At 39.7% G+C, this 22,103-nt stretch overlaps 1 pseudogene; it reads left to right on the forward strand.

Annotated features, from left to right (window-relative positions):
* Nucleotides 1–15,007: 15,007 nt before the first annotated feature.
* LOC144238604 (oligosaccharyltransferase complex subunit OSTC pseudogene) lies at nt 15,008–15,745 on the forward strand (annotated as a pseudogene).
* Nucleotides 15,746–22,103: the final 6,358 nt, after the last annotated feature.

Consider the following 22,103-nt stretch of genomic DNA (forward strand, 5'->3'; position numbering starts at 1 on the left):
TTCAGTGGATTAGTAACTATTATGTGCCTACTGTTCTTGATCTGCCAAATGTTTTTGACATTTAACCTCTTCGTCTTCCACCATTGCATGTTGACTATGTAGTGGTGTGCATATGGGCATAAGGGGTTAGGCAGGTAATGTGTCTTCTTAGTGTATAAGTCTCCATAACTTATGGAGTTGCATCTAGACCAATGTCGATCAGGAGATTAAGGTTTTTTAGCTTACTGTTGAGATCAGAAGACACTTTGGGGAGTCTTAGGGTGGAGGTGAATATATTTTGCATGTGGAGGTAAATAATTGTGGTCAACAAGAAAGACTGTGGTCAACTGGATTACTTTTCTCAATTCTTCACTTTCTCTGTCATGCAAATTTGCAGTACAGTAGAGCAATGGAATATACATCTTGTCCTAGTGATTTTAGGCTCAGCTGTATGTCATGCTTCAGTCATCAGAAGGAGGTTGGGAGGTGACAGCTGCCTTAAAAGGCATTGCCTCATTCCACTTGTTCCTCTGACCTGTCTTGGGTCATTGACGGTCGAAGGAGAATGAAAAGATCCGTAGAGCAGAGCTGAACCCAACACACAGCCTAGGGTCAAGTCTGACCTATCCCAGCCAACCATGCACAATCATGGCCAATCCATAGACCCATAAGTGAGAACTGAAGTCTGACTATCTTAAGCCCTGAGATTGAGGTTGCTTGTTACAAAGAAAAAAAAACAAAGTAATACACAATGAAACACAAACCTTCACTCTTTTGTAAGATTAAACAAGACTTTGAGAAAATGTCACACTTACTTTGGGCCTCTTGAGACTCTCCTTTTAGATCTTGGGGCCCACTGGTCACTTCAACTGCAGTTATGGTTATTTTGGGGGATCTTTTGAAAAGCATTGTCTAGCAAAGAGCCCCAGTCTGAAGTCCTTAAACTTGGGTCCTAATGTTGGCTCCAGATATTTGTCATCAGCGGTGTGACTTTCAGAATGGCTGCATGGTTTTTCCGGTCCCAGTTTCCCCACTTTATAAGTTGTAACTTGTTCCTCTACTTCACAAGATTCACAGGATTATTGAGAGGAAATGAAAGGAGATAATGGATATGAAAACATATGGAAAATAGTAGTAGCTACATAACTAGGGGAGCTATAGTTATTACAGGACCTCTGCCAGATTTCCTCTGGCATCTGCGTGAATAATTCAGGAGCATGGCTCACTACCCTTAAAAGTAGCCCCTTCCAGGGGCACCTGGGTGGCTCAGCTGGTTAAGCGTCTGACTCTTGATCTCCGCTCAGGTCATGATCTCATGGTTTGTAGGTTTGAGTCTTCCACTGGGCTCTGCCTTGGCAGTGCAGAGACTGCTTGGGATTCTTCCTGTCCCTTCCCCACTCACACATTCTCTCTCTCTCTCAAACAAACAAATAAATAAATAGTTTAAAAAAGCAGCCCCTTCCATCTCAAGTAGATTTGAGGGATTCCCACTTCCTCTCCACCTCTCACCTCTGCAAGGGCTAGACAGTGCTTTCCATCATTGATTTTTTGGTTTGGTCCCATTTAAACTTACCTATCCTATGGCCCTGTTGAATTCAGTTGTCCTAATTGCCCCCAAGATAGCGGTGGATGAAAATGCTACTAATATATTTGCATTTTAACTGGAGCTTTCATGGGAAAACCCAAGAAATGACTTGCAGTGAAAAGTTCAGAGCCATGTACCCTTGTCTGCAGGGTGAGGAGGTCTGTAAGTACCTTACAGGACAGATTGTGTGCAAGTAGAGCTGGTCCTGATGTGTGTGAAGAAAGACTTCCATTTCCAGGAGGAAAATGTAGGCGATTTAGGCAGAATAACAAAGTCGTTTGCTCTGACTATAAAAATTAATACTGTAGTCCTTGCAGGAAGTAACACATAAGGTTTTTTTCCTTATTAAATTATTATCTGTTCTGAAAATGATGCTCACCCACTTACAGATGTGACAAAGCTTTGCAAAATCAAAATTAACCTCTCAATTAAAGGTCACCAAAGGCCCTTTTATGTGTAAGGACACGGTGGCTTCACAACAGAGCAAGGGGCATGAGATAAAGTTTGGGCTGACCAAATCTGGTGGAGACTTCCTAAAGAGAAAAGCTATGACTATAATTCTGAGATGAAGTTGTTAAAACTTCAAAGAAAATTATTTCAAGGAAATATTCTCTAAAATAAAGATAATATAAAATGCTATAACTGAAAATGAATTATCTGAGTTAAAGTTTCCTTATAATTTCAAACAAGCAAAACAAATCTCATATAAATGTTATTGATAGATGTCTTCACCAGTTTAAAATCATTACTGTCTGAGCAAGTAATAAATGTTCTACTCTTTTTTTTTTTAATATAAAGGATCCACTGGTGAATAAATAAAGTTTCTACTTTGGTCTAAATATACTTTTACTTAAACATTTTAAGCAACCTCGGGGCACCTGGGTGTCTCAACTAGGCATCTGACTCTTAACTTTGGTTCAGGTCCTGATCTCACCATCCGCAGGATCAAGCCCCAGGTCAGGCTCTGCAATGACAGCATGGAGCCTGCTTGGGATTCTCTCTCTGCCCCTCCTCCACTCATTCTCTCTCTCTCTCTCTCTCTCAGTAAATAAACAAACATTTAAAAATTTTTAAGCAACCCTGAACAATGGATCAAATTAACTGAAGTGACTTTACGGAGATACTGAGAAGGCAAATGAAGCCTATTGATATCAAATTTAACAACAGCAAGATAACCACACCCATTTACCTCCTTTCTTTCTCAAAACCTAAAAAGTCATTAAGCATATGGACACGGAAAACTGGAGGACATACCAATGGATGAAAGGATTTAACACAAATTGGGGAAAGGAAAAAGAATCTGCTCAATAACAGATTTAGCAGAGGAGAATTATGGTTCAAGAGCCCCCAAGAGGCATACCAGTAAGCAGCCCGCTGATTCTCGCTGCGGAACCACGAAGCTCTTGGAAACACCAGCTACTGGGAAGGGAGGGCAGGAATGGGTTTTGGGGGGAGGTACAGAGGGGAACAAGGCCAAAGCAGGGAGACAGTTGAAAGAAGAGTGGGTTTCTCTGATGCCTTGCAACATGTCTATCCCCTTCCTTCTCTACCCACCCACCCCACAACGCACCCTGCCCACAGGAAATCTGACGTGCACTTTCTGGATGACTCAGGACTCAAAGCACCAGGCAGACTGGGGACTGTCAGGGAGAGAAGGACTCAAAACAGGATGAAGTGAAACTCTACGCGTTGAATGGTGGAGTCCTTGGACACCTTCCCTGTCCTGCTTCCAGAATGCTGGCAGCCAGTTAAGTTGGAGGATTCTGCTCTGAGGAAACTTCAGACCTCAGAGAGACAGTCTCCAGATAATGCCATCTGTCACTTGTTCGACGAGTCCCCTGATCACCTGTCAGCAGAGCCAGCCCTCCCAACACGAACCTTCCATCAAGTCTGCAGGGCCCCCTCTCAAAAACGACAGACAGCAAAGGTCATCAGACACTGAGCAAAGCCACCTGTCTGAGAGAGACAGACCAAGACAAACACTGGGGAGAAAGATCACATAGGAAAATGAGACACAGCCAAACACGAAGGGAAACTTGAAAGGTATTTGAACCTGTCATCAGAAAGGAAGAGTAAATACTGTATGCATCAAATAAATAGAGGATGCTATAAAAGAAAAACAATCTGTGGGTAAGAAATAGGTCTTGTAAAATAAAATACTCAGCATTGGTAGATAAACTTAAAGAAATATTTCAGAAAGGAGAACAAAGAGATGAGGAATAAGAAACGAAGACTATCCTTTAAAAAATATGATATCAGGAGCACCTGGGTGGCTCAGTCAGTTGAGCATCTGACTCTTGATTTTGGCTCAGGCCATGATCTCATGGTTTCTTGAGCTTGAGCCCTGCTTCAGGCTCTGCACTGACAGTGAGGAGCCTGCTTGAGATTCTCCCTCCTTCTCTGCCCCTCTCCTACTCACACACTCTCCAAATCTCTCAAACTAAGTAAATAAATGTAAAGATAGATAGATAGATAGATAGATAGATAGATAGATAGATAGATAGATGATAGATAGATAGATTAAATAAAATATCAGTTGAGATCAGCAAAGGAATGTCCCAGGTTGAGAGCTTTGCAGAGCCTATCCAGAGACATGAGGCTGGGCAGGTCCAGGAGCGGATGGGGTCCATAGCAATCCTGCAAGTTGGCTTCCCAGTAAAGCATCAGTTGGGAGAAGACAGGGCAGAGAAGGGCAAGGGCAAGCACTCCCAACCTGCCGAGGGTCTGGCAAGAACAATCCCAAATCTCTCTTGTGTTTGGTGTGGTTTTTGCATCTACATATCATTTTACAATAAAATGGTTAAAAAAAAATCATCTCAAATCAGGAAAAGAGAAGGCACATAAGATGCTTTATTTCAGTACATTTTCTCTTAAGAAAGGCAAGAAAAGAAAAAGAATTTAAGGGGGCATAAAATGTGAGATTATTCATGCCCCAGGAATCCAACACTTCTCCACCTTAAAATATAAATTCTTCTAAAATGAGAATGAGCACAGAAGGATTTGAGCATCAGACCTGCCACCCACTGGGACTGGCTATGTCAACCTGGGCATATCATGTCATCTATCTGGGACTCAGTGAGAACATATGCAAAATTACTTCTAAGATTCTGCTAAAATGAGTCCATAAGTCCACAGAACATTGGGAAGAATAATATTTTTCTCCTTTTCTATTTGCTGTGGTTCAAGTTGATTTTATATTAAGAGCATTTTAATCAAGACGTATAATCATTAATTTGAGATGTGCCTCAAAGATCTTTCCCTCAAAGGGAAAGATACAGTTGGGTCTTTAATCCAACTATTTTTTGCCTAACATTCCAGGTATTTGGGGACACGAGGCTCTGCCACCATTCACGTGCCCACTAAACTTTGCTAGTCCGGTAACAAGCAAGTAGAAAGAACTTAAGTATAGATCTTCCTTGACTTACAATGGGTCATGTCCTGACAAGCCCATTGTAAGTTGAAAATATTAAGTCAAAGATGCATTGAACAGACCTAACCTACTGATACTGAACATCACAGCTCAGCCGAGCCAACCTTAAACGTGCTCAGAACACTTACCTTAGCCTACACTTGGGCGAAATCATCTAACACAGAGACTATTTTATAATAAAGCACTGAATATCTCACATAACTTGTCTAATAACGGCACTGAAAGTGAAAAACAGAGTGGTCGCACGGGTGCAGAATGGTTGTGAGTGTATTGGTCGTTCACCGTTGTGATCGCGTGGCTGACTGGGAGTGAGCCTCCCTGTGCCTGTCCAGCATTAGAGAGAGTATCATACCGCATATCGCTAGCCCAGGAAAAGATCCAAATTCAAAATTCAAAGTATAGTTTGTATTGAATTTGTATTACTTTTCCCACCACATGAAGTAAAAAAATCATAAGTCAAACCATCCTCTAAGTTAGGGACTGTCTATAAAGGACATTAAGATTGTTTTCCCTACCATTTCCCAACAGGGCCTCTAGAGAGAAACATGGTGAGTAGAGAACATGATGATCAGCCCAGTTACCTCATAAAAAGACTTTAAAACCTTGGTTAAGAAAGAACTTAAGATGAATCTGTAGAGTAAAGGAAAAATACAACTCCTATTTATAGTTATCTCTCCTTTGCTTTGCATTTTCTATGCATGTATTAAAATTCATTTTGCATATTTATACAGTAGTATATGCACTGTATGTATGTATGTGTGTGTATATGCACTGTATGTATGTATGTGTGTATATATATATATATATACACACACATATATGGTATATATATTAGTGGTGATATTTAGAGTCTGATTTCTACAGCTACTTCATTAATTCTCCATATTTTTTGCTTCAAAAGCAAACTTAGAGACTAACAGGAAGGGGGGCAGGCACATATGAAAGCCCCACATGAATTCAACATGAAGTAGTCACTGCACTTGAGGAATTCCACTCTACTTCAGGCTAATTTATCAGGATAACTTCAAACTGGTGTCAGAAAAGACATCCACACGTTTGTCTTGTTCCCTGTCCAGAGAAATAATTACGCCTCTGATGACAAGGGGTGAGCCATGAATCTGGGAACACATACGAGGTTCTCTTTCCTTGAGGGAGGCCAGGCTGAAGGTCAAAGGAGGGTGGGCTGAAGCCTCAGCTCTTCCAGAATAAAGACACGACTTAGAGAGTTTGCAAAAATCTCGAGGATGCCTCTGAATACTAAGCTTGGGCTCTCAGACTGAGGACGTTTCCATTCTTCATCTGCAATCACCCCGATGATGATCATTACCATTTTATGAGCAGAACGTGTCAACCCACTCCCTTATCGGTGCTGGAGCAAGCAGTCATGTTTAAGGAAAATGTTTAAAAAATGAAGAGGGGAGAGAAACTCAGTGGGAGTATTGTGATAATGGAATTCTATTCTACAATTACTAGGAGCCCACAAGTTTTCCAAAGGATAAGAACCAGAGGATGTAATTCTTAAGGAGTAGCTTGTGTGCATCTAATGACCGCCAACAAGGTCCCAATGGTAATAACTGGTCCTGTAGCTCTCTTTTCAAATGAGAGGGCTGCTGAGTGAGCAATGTGAGTTGTTCCTCTCAGTCTATTTGGTCTCTTCCAAATTACCTGGCATCTGCATTAATTTAAAAGGAAACATCACTGGGAGCAGCTATTAATACAGAAAATAACATTAACTTTAAATTGTGGCCCCAGAGAGTGAGGCTATGAAATCTTTTACAGGTGTTCATTAATTTTTCATTTATATAACACTAGTGAGGGCTTTAAAACATAAAAATGAAGTCAATTTTCTTTTCCAACTGTTTTACTTTGGAGGAAACTGGATTACCTTAGCAAGTATCTCATCAGTCCTAACCCTTATCTTTATCTTACTTACTTTGCCCTTCTTTCCTTCCAATGCTAAGCCATTAGAGTATGAGAGAAAGAGCATTGGATAAAATCAGTGAAGACTTCTTTTCATCTAACTCTGTCACTTATTAGCTGTATAACCTTGGGCAAGTCACCTAACCTCTCTGAAGCTTAGTTCCTTCATGTATAACATGAAGGTAATGATAACTGCCCTCTCTTCCTCTCCTAGGAAGCGCAAGTCCTTTATAAACTTCAGAGTTAGATAAATTTATAACATTCTAACAATGAGGGCTGGAAGATGGCATTTAATTCATTAAAGAAAAGTCTGACAAACTTGGAAACCATTTCAAGACACGCTTCTCTTCTTACAAGTAAATCAAAAATCTTTTCAAACCTGAGTCACAAATCATCCTTATGGAACCAAGAGGATCCTAATTCTGGAAGCAACATTTTTTTTCAAGGACACCCATCTTTCCATTTAGATCTAACACACACATGAAAAAGATCTCTGTCAGCAGAAAAGCTCACAGACTAAAAGTCATAATCATCTTTAAGTTTTAGCTATTATTCTGCTAAGAAAGAAAGTGGTGTCTCATGGGGTTTTATTAGCTCTCTGACTGCAAATGACTTAGCTCCTGTTCTCCTTTCGTACAAATTAAACCCACACACAGAGTCTTGATTTAAGCAATGTAAAGCATATTTCATCTTGAAACATTAAGAGTTTTCCCTTGACCTGGGCAATGTGATATAACATTGTCTCAGTGAGAGTCTCTATAAAATCTCTGCACACCCCTTGCCCCCTCACCCCAGTGGTCTCCCAGCAGCCATTCATACTTTAGGACCCAGCATGTCTTTGGAAGTCAAAGCCTTTGGACTTCCTTCTTCAAAATTTCCTCCCACAGGCATCTCTAGTCTTCTAAATCTGTACTGAAAAAAAAATTTTCCCTCTAATCTCTACAGCACCTAGAAGAGTGCTGAGCATACAGGAGATACTCATTAACTATGCACTGATTAAGTATTAAGGAATATTATCTTGTATACAAAATACTATGTGAGCCCAAGTCAAGAGGGAGAGTTTTGGCATAGATGTACGTGTCATCTGCCTAGAAATAGAAGTTGTGCCTTTGGGCACAAATTATCATATTTTAATATACCTAAATTGTTATTAACAATTTAACAGTTGCAGTTCATTTGAGAATAGACCATTTATAATCTTGTAGAGCAAGAATATGTCCAGCTAAGCTGCTCCTCAGTAAACTTCCAGGGCTTCATAACAGGAAGGGGAGCAGTCTGGAATGAGGAAAACTGGTCTTGATTTCCAGTCTTTGTTTTGCCACAAGCTGCTTGAGTGACTGTGGATTAATTCCTTTATCTCCCTAAGACTGAATTCAATCCTTTATTTTAAATCCTTCCTCTAAAATCTTTCATCTAAAAATGAGTGAAACGATCTCTATTTCCAGATACGTAACTCATATTACAGGGATCCATTGTAACATTTTCAAAAGGGAAGGAAAGCCAAAGGCACAGAAATCCTTTATTCCAGGAACTCAAAGACAACATGCTGTGTTGTTCAGTGGTAGTGTGGGACCATTGAGTAGCTAGCATCGGAGACTCTGAGTATCATTGTTGGGGTCTCAAAGTCAGTTAAGAATAGATGACCTTCATGTCTCCTACCAACAGCACCTTCCATGGGAAGTCACATCTACCCTGGGTGCCTAACCTAGGTTCCTCTTTGTGAGTTCCTTTTCAGTCATATGAGGAAGTTAACATTGGCTTGTGCATTTTAATCAGAACCAAGGAGGAGTGCCTGGATGGCTCAGTCAGTTAAACATCTGACTTTGGCTTAGGTCATGATCTCATGGTTCTTGGGTTCAAGCCCTGTGTTGGGCTGTGTGCTACAGTTTGGAGCATGGATGGAGCCTGCTTCCGGTTCTGTGTCTCCCTCTCTTTCTGCCCCTCCCCCACTCACATGGTTTCTATGTCTCTCTCAAAACTAAACACTAAAACAAATAATAAAAGAACCAAGGAAGTGCTTCATTTTTTTCCCTTTTATTTTCAAAGGCACTCTCAGTATTTCTCCTTTCATTGAAGAGCAGAAAGTAAAAGCTGGAAGAAGCTGCTGGAGGGACAGCCGGTTGAAATCCTAATTTCAGAGACTTGCTTTTTCATAAAACATGTCCCGCCTGCCTGCTTCCAAGCATTGCCTTGAAACTTGTTCTGTTTTCCAGTTGGAAAGGGTTGTGGGGACAGAGGAGTGAAGTCGTGGTAAGATGAGCTGGCAAAAAAAGTTTCAGGGGCCAGCCTCTATTGGTAAAAATAGTCTCTGCCTCTAGAGCCAACGGTTTCCAAGGAGATTCTGAATTGGAAATGCACATTTTTCGGGTGAGGAGACGGGGCGCCACAGCCCCCACCCCAGCTCCTTCGCTTCTGTGTGTATCAGCCCAGGGAATCACTGACCCAGGAAAGGCTTACTTTCCGCAAGGGGCTTTGAGTAATTAAACTAAAACACTGAAGTTCACTTCTAAGGAGAAAGTAAACACAGCTACACCCAGAACTCATGAAAAGGAATCAGAAGTTTTTTACATTTACATTATGGCAAAGGGGGAAATGCCAGTCCCTACGGGAAAGGATAATCATTAAACATGACTATTCTTTCAAAGTAAAAGTGAGGAGAGAGGGTATTCTTCATGGTATGTGTTGGACAAGGCGGCTCACGTAGTAGGAGCAACAATGATCATAAACAACAAAAGGTGCGTGTATTTTTAGCATGCAGTATGAGCCAAGTTCAACTGTATGTGCTTTGTACATGTTATCTTAATTTTCACAAACCCTCTGTATTAATAACCCCATTTATAGAAGGAAAAACTGAGGTTCAGAGAGGCAAGCTGTCTATCCAACATCACACAGTGGGGATTCGGACTCTGATGTAAATAAGTGTGAAGCCCAGGGCTCTGATCTCTGTATTGGACTACATATTTAACAATTAAAAGCATCTTCATTTTATAGACAAAGAAATGAAATGTGGAGTTTTGTAATTTTTCTAAGGCTAGCCTCTTAGAAATTGTTGAATACAGACTGCAAACCCAGTCCTTCACATCATATGCTTTTTACTCCTCCACCCAATGTAAAATCTTTGCTATGCAGTAACCTTAACATGGAGACACCTTAAAATCAAGGGCTAAGCTGTGGCACAGACACTAGTCTGTGTTTTTCCTTCTGGGTCATTCACACACTCAATACCAATGCTTCTCTGCCTTTTCATCAATGAAATAACCCAAATTGCCTTCTATAGTCAGTCACATGTTTCTTTCATTTTCAACTTTTAAAAAATCACTTATGCATTTGGAGGCTATTTGTTAGCATCTGATTCTAGGATTGTTTCACAGAGTTGAACGTGCAAGGCCAGTAAGAAAAGTGACTACATTACTTTCCAGAGGAAACACAGGAGTTTTTTCCAAGTCATACTTCCTGTCTTCATCAGAAATTAGTCCCATAGGAAAAAAAAAATCGCTGACCGAGATTGGTGTGAAATCTAAGATTCAAGAGAAGCAAATAGGCTCTCAACATGAACCACAGTGTCTCGGTACTTCCGATTGCCTGGGATAAGGAAAAAACCTTTCTGGAAGGGAGCAGTGTGTTTGTTTGAAGTATATTCAACAAGTTATGAATTTGCTAACTGTTCTTCCTCCTTCTGGGCAAAATAACTGTCTTTTATATGGACAAATATATGAATTTATTCCCCTAGGACATGATGCCATTTTATAGGATTTCAGCATGAGCCATATGTGGTGCTGGGCACCATTCCAGGAAGGAGCAATAAACTGTCTTTGAACTTGAAATTCAGGTAGACCTGGCTCTGAACCCCAGCTTTGCCATCTATACATAGTGTAACTTTAAGGATATTATTGCATTTTCCCAATCTCAGTTTCCTAATCTGTAAAATAGGTTGCTTCAAGAATTAAATCGATAACATATATAGCGAGGAGTAAATGCTCAATGAATGGTAGCTGTGATTATGATGATCAGGGTAAAATTCAGTAATTCCATTTCCTTCTCTAGAGCTATTTTTTCTCCTATACTTAATTCTCCACATACCTAAATAACAAGTATCTAGGAAGCATTTAAATCCACATCATCAGCTAACAAAGTGACATGATAATTTCATGATAGAGGAAAATCAAAAACATCTATAGCCTTTCAAACTGAGCTTCTTGAATTTAAGCAGAACCTTAATACTGACAAATGTGTGTGCAAACCGGAGGGTTAACAAAAGGTTAGGTGGTAATTTTTCATGAAATGTTATATAAATTCTATGTACATTCCACTCACAAAGAAGAACAATTTGTTTAATGAAAAAGTCATAAAAATGCATCAACCATCAGTCAACATTTGATTCTAGAATAATCCTTAGGCAATACTGGCAAGATAATTCAGTTGGGGGAAAGATATTTTTCAATAAATGGTGTTGGATTCTGTTGGTGGGAATGTAAACTGGTGCAGCCCCTCTGGAAAACAGTGTGGAGATTTCTCAAAAAATTAGCACTAGAACTCCCCTATGACCCAGCAATAGCACTGCTAGGAATTTACCCAAGGGATACAGGAGCGCTGATGCATAGGGGCACATGTGCCCCAATGTTCATAGCAGTGCTCTCAACAATAGCCAAAACATGGAAAGAGCCTAAGTGTCCATCAACTGATGAATGGGTCAAGAAGATGTGATTTATCTGTACAATGGAATACTACATGGTAATGAGAAAGAATGAAATCTGGCCATGTGTAGCAATGTGAATGGAACTAGAGGGTGTTTTGCTGAACGAAATAAGTCAGGCAGAGAAGGACAGATACCATATGTTTGCACGTATAGGAGGAATAGGAAGAACTTAACGAAGGACCATGGGGGAGAAGAAGGGGAAAAATAGTGGGGAAGAGGGAGGGAGGCAGACCATGAGAGACTTTTGAATGCCGAGAACAAACTGAGGGCAGATGGGGTGGGGAAAGAGGAAAGGGGGTGATGGGCATGGAGGAGGGCACTTGTGGGGATGAGCACTGGGTGTTATATGGAAACCAACTTGACAATAAACTATTTTAAAAAATAAATAAATAAATGGTGTTGGATTAACTGGATATTCACATTCAGAGAATGAAGGTGAGTCCCTATCTTTCTCCGAGAGTAAAGCTTAAAATGGATCACAGATCTAAAGAGCTAAAACGATAAAAATCTATGAAAACATAGAAGCAAATCCTTCTGACCAGGGATTAAACTTTTTCTGGTACAACATCAAAGCACAAATGACAAAAGGAAAAAAATAGATGAACTGGCATTCAACAAAATGACCTCTTGTGCTGCAAATGGTTTCATGAAGAAAATTCAGAAAATAAGAGTAAATATTTAAAAACCATATAGGCTTGAGAGGTACTTGTATCCAGAATATATAAAGAACTCTTACAATCTAATAATAAAAAGATAAATAACCAAATGGGAAAAATGAGCAAACTTTCTGATGAGACATTTACCTAAAACATGTAAAATGGCCAATAAGCACCTGAAAAGACATTCAACGTGCATGAGGGAAATGCAAGTCTAAACCACAGTGAATTATCACTTCTCATGCACTAGGAATGCCCCAAAGTAAAGGATAAGAAATAGTAAGTGTCGGTGAGGATGTGGAGAAGTTAATATACTCATGCATTGTGATGAGAATATAAAAGAGTATAGCTTCAGAAAACATTTCCCCAGTTCCTCAAAACTCAGAGTTTCTTTGTGACTCAAAAATTCCACTCTTCATTATGTGTGTATAATTCCATTTGTTGAAAAGGTCCCCAATAAGCACATCTATAGAGACAGACAGTCGATCAGTGGTTGTCTAGGGCTGCTGGTTGATAAGAGGAGTGACCGTTAATGGGTTATGGGGCTTTCTTTAAGGGAGACAAAAATTGTGGTGATGGCTGCACCGTTTTGTGAATATACTAAAAACCACTTAATTGTACCCTTTAAATGAGTGAAATGTATGGCATATGAATTATACCGAAAATAAAGCTGTTGAAAACAACAACAACAGCCCAAAAAAAAAAAAAAGAGATGGATGCTTTCCAGAAGTCAAATTACATAAGGCCAATCTACGGGAGCCAAGAAATGAAAAGGAAATGAGGCATACTTCTTGGAGGGCCTCCCCCATTAAATATAGACATATCAACTTCATTCACTGTTAAACAGCTTTGGTAGTCTTTTTACAAGTTTATTTATGTATTTTGAGAGAGACATAGACAGCATGAGTAGGGGAAGGGCAGAGAGAGAGGGAGAGAGATAATCTCAAGCAGGCTCTGCACAGAGCTCAAACTCATGAAACCGTGAGACCATGACCTGAGCCAAAACCAAGAGTCACAAGCTTAACCAACTGAGCCACCCAGGCACCCCAACAGCTTTGATATTTTTGTCTAAAAATGCATCATATCTATTTAACTGTTTTCTTCATCATGGACACAGAATACTTCCAGTCTTGAATTTGATGTTGCAGTAAATATATATGCACCTATATTTGTATTTATGTATATTTATACATACATACTTTAGTATACCTTAGGGAGAATCTATTCATAAGTTTATCTATAGAATGAGTTCTTTTTTTTAAATAGTTTATTGTCAAGTTGGTTTCCATATAACACCCAGTGTTCATCTCCACCAGTGCCCTCTTCCATACCCATCACCCCCCTTACCCTCCCCCACCCCATCTGCCCTCAGTCTGTTCTGGCATTCAAGAGTCTCTCACGGTTTGCCTCCCTCCCTCTCCCCAACTATTTTTCCCCTTCTTCTCCCCCATGGTCCTTTGTTAAGTTCCTCCTAATCCTCTTATAAGTACAAACCTATGGTAGCTATCCTTCTCTGCCTGACTTATTTCGCTCAGCATAACATTCTCGAGTTCCATCCATGTTGCTACACATGGCCAGATTTCGTTCCTTCTCATTGCCATGTAGTATTCCACTGTATAGATAAGCCACATCTTCTTGACCCATTCATCCATTGATGGACACTTAGGCTCTTTCCATGTTTTGGCTATTGCTGAGAGCGCTGCTATGAACACTGGGGCAATGTGCTCCTATGCATCAGAACTCCTGTATAGGATGAGTTCTTTGAAGAAGAATTATAGTGTCAAATTGTCCTGCAAAATTGCACCAATTTCCATTCTTACCAGCACTAAAGGAGAATGCCTATTTCTTCACATCTTTGCCTATGCTACCTAGAATCCTAGTAGGTAAAATCTAATATATTTTTCTTTTAAATTGAATTTCTTTAGTTATAAAGAAGTCCAAGCATCATTCCATTTATTTACTGGCCATTGGTATTTATTTTTTTCTGCAACCTTGTTTTTTTTAATTAATTTTTTATGGAAAATTAAAGAAATCCATGAATTCCTTGATATATGTGTTGCAAATATGGCTCCTTTTGTTTTCTAGGTGTTTTTTTTTTTGTAATTTGCCATGTGAATTTCTAAAACCTTATGTTGTGATTTTTGTTGATCTTTTCCATTATGGTTGTAAGTTATGTATCTTCTTTAACAACCATTTCCCCACTTCAAAATTAGAAATAAACAAACCTATACTTTCTATCGATACTTTGTGGTTTTACTTTTTACAGTTAAAACTTTGATACAGAGACTTTGCTTTGATATGACTAATGGGCTACTCAGCTGTATTTATTTTTAAAAATGGCTAACACCTATTTCAACTTTACTCAATTATTTGAAATTTTACTTTTAGTCTAAGGAACATCTCATAAGCCCATAAATTTGGATCTATTTCTAGACTATTCTATTCCAATGATTTTCTAACAATTTTGGTTTTGGCATTAAAGTTATTTTAATTACTTACACATTCTGAAATGAAGTAAATTAAGTAAAATTTAACTTTAATTACTTAATTATTTGATTTCAGGATATGAATATTTCATTGTCTCATTACTCTTTTCCAAAGATATTCTAGCTACGACCACATGTTTATTTCTCCAGATTCATTTTAAGGTCGCAGAAAAATATTTTGCTGGCAGACTATTTAAGAAGAATTGATATTTTTAGGGTGGCGCGTGGGGCTTGAGGTCGAGAGGCTCCCGTGCCGCTACCAACATGGAGACTTTGTACCGGGTCCCGTTCTCAGTGCTCGAATCCCCCAACCTGAAGCTGAAGAAGCCGCCCTGGGTGCATATGCCGTCGGCCATGACGGTGTACGCTCTGGTGGTGGTGTCTTACTTCCTCATTACCGGAGGAATAATTTATGATGTTATTGTTGAACCCCCAAGTGTTGGCTCTATGACGGATGAACATGGACATCAGAGACCAGTAGCCTTCTTGGCCTACAGAGTAAATGGACAATATATTATGGAAGGACTTGCATCCAGCTTCCTGTTCACAATGGGAGGTTTAGGTTTCATAATCCTGGACCGATCAAATGCACCAAACATTCCAAAACTCAATAGATTTCTTCTTCTATTCATTGGATTCGTCTGTGTCCTATTGAGTTTTTTCATGGCTAGAGTATTCATGAGAATGAAACTGCCAGGATATCTGATGGGTTAAAATGCCTTTTGAGAAGACATCTATGGATACTGGATTTGCTCCTGCTAATGAAGTTTTAAAGGCTGTACCAATCTTCTGATGTGAACTATAGAAAAGAATGAAGCAGCAGAAAAGAAGCATCTAGTGAAAACATAGGAAGCGTGTGAAAGCTTGAACTAGAATGTCTTGGTATCAAAGAGACAAGCTTATCACAGTATTTTTCCTGCTGGCCTATGCCGACGTACCAACGATGTGAAGTGGCATTTTCTTCTTAGTTTTTCATTTCTTAGAGAAAATATACTCCATTTCTCAACTATAATACTGAATAAAGTGATCATTTTTTACAGCCCCTTTAACAGTTTTTAGAGATGACATTTGTGACTTTCAAAAATTAATGTAAAATCAGGAAGTGAGATCCTGTAAGCTGAGAACTCTGGACAGACGATCTGCTTTACCCATGGTGCTTTGCCTTTAAATAGAGTGCGCGACAGTACATTATTTCAGATGTGTCTGCGAGACCGTTTCCTCTACAGTAAGATGTATGAAAGGAGCAGAAATAAGTAAGTTTTGTAATTAAAAAAAAAAAAGAATTGATATTTTTAAATAATGATTTGTCCTAAAGACAAGATGTATCTCTCATGTATTCAAATTTTCTTAAATACCCCTGAATTGGTGAGGTTTTCTTCCTGTAGACCTGGCGTATTTCTTTTGAAGCTTATTCTTAAATATTTTTGTTGTTATTGTAAATGAGATATTTTCCATTTATCCATTATATTTATCCTCTGATGATTGATCTGAATATGGGAAAACAACATGCATACTTATGTTTTATAGGTTAAATTACAACCAATCCTCTTTCTGAATTACCTTATTGATGCTAATGTTTGTCTGTTGATTTTCTTGTGTATCAAGTTTTACAATCATATGTTATGCATCTGTAAATAATTGAAAATTATTCTCTGTCCTAATATATATACTATTAATATATAATATATTACATAGTATATACATATTTATAAATTGTCTTCCACCCAGTTACTGCAGAATTTCTTGAATTGTTTCTGTCTTCAATAAAAATGCCACTACATTTTATATTAATCATAATATCTGCATATATCTACATCTCTATATATCTAGTGGGGTTCCACAGTGTTGTTCCAGAAAATCTACAACCATTATTATACAAACTGTAGCTTCTCACACTGCAGAACATGAGAAAGTTGCCCTACGAGGTATAACTTTTGTTCTCATGCCTTTGCATTGATGTGAGGCATATTTTTGAAACCATTGTTTGTCTTTACAACTGTTCTGGAAGGTAGGTCCTTGGAACTATATAGCTTGTGTGTTAGTCGTACCAATCCCAACATGCCCTTTAAATTCAGTAAATATCTATACAGCTTTTCCTATTATGATAAAAGGCAAAGCTAAGGGTTTTTTTGCTTACATTTTAGCATGTTGCAATCTTGGCATGAATTTTATTTGGTGGTGGTGAGTTATTTTCTAATTAAAAAAAAAAGATTTTATTTTTAAGTAATCTCTACACCCAACGTGGGGCTCAAACTCACAATCCTGAGATCAAGAGTCCATGCTTTACCAACTGAGCCAGCCAAGTGCCCCATGGTAAGTTATTTTTTTAATGCACCACTGACTTACATAAGATTATAGTTCACATTGTACATTCATATGTATTAACATAAATGGTCTGTAGATTTCTTTCTGAGATTTGACATTATATTCAAGCTTTAGTTTTGACCCTATGAAAGGAACTGGAAGTTTCTTTCTGTTTCTAGGCTCTAAAAAAAGCTTATAGAGCTTCCAAATGAAATCTTTTTTACAAAGTTTGAAGAACATCTCTGTGAATTCATCCAAATTCCGTGTGTGTTTGGAGGAGAGGGAGATGCTTTAATAATATTAATTTCTTCTGAGTGTGTAATTCTATTTTTCCTGAGGTCAATTTTGGTAACATTTATTCTTCTAGGAAACTTCATCCTAGTTTTCAAATCTATTTGTGAAGTCACATAAATTGCTTTTTGATTAGTTGTTCTTCTTCTGGGTGCCTTATTTCTTTTTTCATTTCTAATCCTTTGACTTATACATTCTTCTTTCTTTTCTTTACTACACCAGCCATTGCTTTACCTTTTTCTTTTAAAAATCCTACCTTTGGGTTTATTTTTTAATTCTATTATTTTGTTTTCTTGCATCTGTTTCTGCTTTCCTACCATTTTCTTGGGTTTACTTATAGCTGTTTTTCTATTTCTTGAATTGGACTCTTAATTCACTTATTTTCCTTTATTTGACCTATATGTGTGAACATTAGGATTATGAATTTATCCTCACATCATGTTTTTGTGGTTTTTATTTTCTACATATTCTGCTTTTTTTCTTCCTTGAAGAAATGTTTGAAGAGGGTTTTCTATATTTACAAGTAGTTGTTCTTTCAGAAACTTATGATTCTTAGCAAAGAAAGCATTCCATGAAATCAAAATTTTGTGAAAACACTGGACTGATGACTTTTTCAATATTTATTTCATTTTAAAATAGAGGGGTGGTCATCTGCCAAATCAAGTGCTATACATTTTTTGAAGAAGTACATAGCTTGCCTATTGGAAGGAATAAAAATGAAACTGCCTTGTGATGATTTAATATTATTCAATTTACTGAAGGCCCAGAGAGGATTAATTATTTCATTATGTAGTCATTTCATAAAGATTGTACTATACAATCGCTTTCACTGGGATGAACAGTTAGAGAGGACTTCACCAGTCTGTGTCATAAATCTATAATGTCCACCCTTCTTCACCTTTCTCTGGAAGCCTCAAGAAGGTCTAGGGAAGGNACTTTCACTGGGATGAACAGTTAGAGAGGACTTCACCAGTCTGTCATAAATCTATAATGTCCACCCTTCTTCACCTTTCTCTGGAAGCCTCCAGAAGGTCTAGGGAAGGGACATCTGGGTGGTTCAGTTGGTTGAGAGTCCTACTTTGGCTCAGGTCGTGATGTCACGTTTTGTGGGTTCGAGCCCCGCTCAGCTGTCAGCACAGAATCTGGAGCCTGCTTCGGATTGTGTGTCTCCTTCTCTTTCTCTGCACCCCCTCCCCCCACTTATGCTCTCTCTCTCTCTCTCTCTCTCTGTCTCTGTGTCTCTCTCTCAAAAATAAATACATAAATAAACTTAAAAAAAAAAAAGAAGGTCTAGGGAAGAATGGAGCTTGGGTCATTACTGCATAGAGAAGGGATGAGAGCGCCTTTTTTATTCTCTGAGAGTCAACCATCTGCCTCATGGGTAGGAAGAATGGAGACTACAGACAGCGGGGCAGGGCGGCAGAAGAGAATCCACTGTAAGCTGAGGGCGAGCAGGGCCGTCTGACTGCCACTTTTTGAGAAAGGAGAGTAGGCTCGAGGGGGTCCTGCAGTCAGTAGTCCTTTCTGATGGGGTTTGTGGGTACCTTGACCATACTTCCCTCCCCCCTGGGAACTCTTCTGGAAGCTTCCACAAACCCCTGCTCTCATACAGCCTTCTGAGTCACATCATCCACACATCTCATCCTTGAGATTCATTTCAAGCCTGTAAACAATGCTTCCAGCATTTATTCAGGCTCTTCACACCTCCTTAGACATGGTGCCCGGGGAGCCTCGCCGCCTGTCAGTCAGCATCAGCAACGTCATTCGCAAGCCCCAGTGGAAAATGAGAATGTGACACTGTTGTTAAAAAATTAAGACCCCCCAGATGGAAGGGCTCAGTCGGTTAAGCATCCAACTCTCAGTTTTGGCTCAGGTCATAATCTCCTGGTTTTGCGAGTTCAAGCTCTGCATCAGGCTCTGCTCTGTCAGTGTGGAGCCTGCTTGTTAATCTCTCTCTCCCCCTCTCTCTGCCCCTCCCTTGTTCACGTGGTCTCTGTCTCTCTCAGAATAAATAAATAAATAAATAAATAAACAAACTTAAAAAAAAATAAAAAGAACCTTCAGATGGAGACAGTAGAGCAGTAAACCAGGCGTGGAACTTCGCTAAGTATGGGGCTCTGTGAGGCCGCTTGGGCCACACGCTCAAAAAGCCATCCCTGCCGCCACTGGCCTCCCCAGCTCCCCCGCTAACAACCAGAGTCCTAGCAACAATGTTGGCTAAAATATGCCCTGAGGCTATGGTTTAGAAAGGATCATGGAGCCAATTTCAGAGTCTGTATCTCCCTCTCTCTCTGACCCTCCCCTGCTCACGCTGTCTCTCTCTTTCTCCTAGAAATAAATAAAACATTAAAAAAATTTTTTTAGAAAGGATCATGGCATGTCAAGGACAAGCCATTAGATAAGTGTCAATTACCGGGACACTGTTCCTCTACCTTGCTGTAAGTGAATGGGCATCTTTTAAAGACATTAGGGTAACACGATGGCCAATTCTGCAGAGGTCCTGTGGGCACAAAGCAGTGTTCCCTTCCCACGTAGCCTTAGCTTTATGTAACTGCACTCACTCTGGAAGGCAGCGCTCCCACCTACACTGTGCTGAAGGCACCTAGCTGAGGATTACTGTAAAAGCCCGTTTGCTACTATTGCCTTTTGCTCTCTTCTTTGTCCTCACAGACCTCATAAGCACCTGAGATGGCAATGTTGTGAGTTTCTGATGTGATCGTGCCTGTATGTTGCAGAGGTCTGGTCACTTACAACTCAGTGTGATCCCAGCCCCTTTCACACACAGAGCTGTGACTTGATTTCCAGGCCCAGAGCTAAGCTGGAAATTAGCTGGAAATAAGGAAAGGCACCCAAAACGTAAGGTTCACAATGACTACACCAGCCTGTATTCGGCTGTCATGGACTGACCTGGTCGCAGCAGGAGACTGTGAATTTGTGCCGATGAGAGGAAGCACAGTGGATAGGAGGCACACATCAGCCCTCAGCATCTACAGGTCACATGTTCCCAGGGGACATGTGCAGGGCTCTTTCCTGGATGGGGCATGATGCTTGCTCAAGCTTTTAGGCACAGCTTCAGTTCTTCCTGAAAAGACTTTCTAAAATTACCAGTGTGTCTGTGTGTGTGTGTGTGTGTGTGTGTGTGTGTGTTGCCTTTTTAGCATTACTAATTCAGATTGGTCCTCATCTCAGAAATACTTTTCACAATATTTAAAAGTCTGAAGACATTTCAAACACAACAATGATAGTTCATGTTCCTATATTTCCTCCTTAATGAACGAATGGGGCCGAAACCATTTTTTGTCCCTTTGCCACTAAACAAAAGTGATCCCACTTGTCCATGAAGCTGCAATTGTTGGAAGGTCAACTATTGTAAGTTTCACGGTAGTTCAAGTGAGTACTTGGATGAAGAAGATTATTACCTGGGACCTGAAAATCTTTTGTTTTTTTTTCTAAAACCATTAAAAAAATTTTTAATGATTATTTAGTTTTGAGAGACAGAGAGAGACAGAGAGAAACAGAATGTGAGTGAGGGAGGGGCAGAGAGAGATGAAGACACAGATTTCAAAGCAGGCTATAGGCTCTGAGCTGTTAGCACAGAGCCCGATGTGGGGCTTGAACTCACAAACCCTGAGATCATGATCTGAGTTGAACTTGGATGCTTAAATGACTGAGCCACCCAGGTGCCCCTAAAAACATTTTATATTTTTAAAAAATTTATGTTTATTTATTTTTGAGAAAGAGAGAGAGAGAGAGCACGCAAGTGGGGGAGAAGCAGAAAGAGAGAGAGGGAGACACAGAATTCGAAGCAGGCTCCAAGCTCCGATCTGTCAGCACAGAGTCCGACTCGAGGCTAGGACTCATGAACCGCGAGATCATGACCTAAGCTGAAGTCTGACGCTTAACCAACTGAGCCACCCAGGCACCCCTAGATATTTTCTATTTTAATAAAATTTTGTAAAATACTCAGCATAAACGAAGGAAGATCTGAGCCTGGGCGCCGCCTCCTTGTATGCTCTGTCTCATGACAAGCAGCTAGTAGGCATATTTGTAGGGGAGCCATTGTTTCTCAGATCTAAATGACAAAATATTAACCCCAAGCCAGGCATCCTCTTCTGTACAGAAGGCGTAACAGACACAGAGAAGGAGTAGTAGAATCCAGATTAGAATTTCTAGTCCAATTAACTTCTGGTTCAGTCTTTGTGCACAAGATAATATTTTAAGTCACAGTTGGAATCAAATTGTTTATATGTACTTTCTGGGGTGGGGGGAGGGAACCAGTCATTGAATCTGCTACTAGTTTTCTAAATATAATCATACTTTAGCCACTGTACCTTTCGTTCAAAGTCCCTTGAGGCATATCCAAGTTACAAATACTGAAATGGAGGGGCGCCTGGGTGGCTTAGTCAGTTAAGCGTCCGACTTTCACTTAGGTCATGATCTCGCGGTTCGTGGGTTCGAGCCCCGCGTCGGGCTCTGTGCTGACTGCCAGCTCAGAGCCTGGAGCCAATTTCAGAGTCTGTGTCTCCCTCTCGCTCTGACCCTCCCCTGCTCACGCTGTCTCTCTCTGTCTCTCCTAGAAATAAATAAAAATATTAAAAAAAAAAAAACAAATACTGAAATGGACCAAGAAGACTCCTTTTTGGGGCTAACATAATTATAGAAGGTGTTTTCTTTGAAAAGTTTCAATAAAGGAGGGCAACAATAGCCATAGATCAACAACATGATGATAAAAATCCTAAGAGGTGTTATATTTGAG

This window comes from Crocuta crocuta, unplaced genomic scaffold (genome assembly GCF_008692635.1).
Source record: "Crocuta crocuta isolate KB4526 unplaced genomic scaffold, BGI_CrCroc_1.0 scaffold96, whole genome shotgun sequence".
Lineage (NCBI taxonomy): Eukaryota > Metazoa > Chordata > Mammalia > Carnivora > Hyaenidae > Crocuta > Crocuta crocuta.